Raw genomic sequence first — 1,360 nt, forward strand, 5'->3', positions numbered from 1 at the left:
GGTTTTTGTATGCTAAGCAAAATAGAAGGAAATATTTGCTCACTGGTTGTCTAATGTTTAAATTACTACTAAGCGGTATTGTGTGGTCGAATCGTAATATGAAAAGATAACTTATATTAGTAGACGGACCTACATATTTCCTTTATCTAATAAAAAATGAGAAAAATGATTGAAAGACAAATATGTTGTATATCAAGTCCAATAGGGGAGATGCCTTGTCTTGGGCATTCGAACGGATGACTCCCAGAAGATAGAGACATAGATATGACTGATTGGACTAATAGTACATTGGATTGGACATAAGAAGAATAGGTCCTGAATCCATTTATGGATTTATTCACTCATGATGTTCAAAGTGTGTCATACCTAAATCCTAAGTGGATGACGAACTATGTATGCATTACTTATATACTTTGATGTAAGTAAAAGTCTAAGTTCAAATAGAAAAGGAACCGAGAGCTAGTGCATTGGGTATACCACTTTTTCAGTATGTAATGTCATTCACAATAGTGGAATTCATAGCCTAAGACATGGATAAATGATATCCTCTCATTGGCATTAAATAGTTGATGAAAAGTAAACGTGACCACAGGTTGTTCGTCTTTGTGATGAATAACTTGATTACTATTTAATAGTAATTGACTTTGTAACGGTCTGTTTTTAGTCAAATTAGAACAGTGATTTTGGGATCAAAAATATGAAGTTGAAATTATTATTTTATTATTATTTTAATTTTTACAGCATGATAATATGTTTGTGTAAAAATTTCGTTAAGAAATTTTATCGTATGATTAGTTAATTTGATAAAAAGGAAAAATCGCGTAAAGTGAAAAATTGGAGTTCTATAAGCTAAAAGGGTTTATTAGCTATGAAATTAAATAGTAGAGGTCCTTATGTTGTAATTATACCATTTGAAATATAAGTGGACAAGTATGGATGTAACACTTCGAATTGGGCCTAGAAATATTAGGCCTTGAGCGTGGGAGCGATTATGAGACTGCTCATAAATATTTTTTTGTTAAGCAAGAAGGTGACACAAATTTCATGTTTGCTTTACTGGCTTAGTGATTTTGGTGTGTTTGGGAGTGTTTGAGAAGCCTGGGTTCAAGTCTTGGCTTTTGTAGGATTTCTAAATTTAGCTCTTAAATGAATCTGGACTTTATTACATAGGCTTTATAAATATTTGCGCTCATTTCAGGACACAAAAGGAGCTTGTGGTGTGGTGGCAAGGTGGCGTGTAGAGTAACCTTGAGGTTTGAGGTTCAAGCGTTGGCATAGCGCAAATGAGTTATTTATTTTGCAGCTTGGTTCAGACAGTGGTTGTGTTGTAGTAAAATTTTGATGGGTGAGTGGTGGAGTT

Source organism: Gossypium hirsutum, chromosome A01 (genome assembly GCF_007990345.1).
Source record: "Gossypium hirsutum isolate 1008001.06 chromosome A01, Gossypium_hirsutum_v2.1, whole genome shotgun sequence".
Lineage (NCBI taxonomy): Eukaryota > Viridiplantae > Streptophyta > Magnoliopsida > Malvales > Malvaceae > Gossypium > Gossypium hirsutum.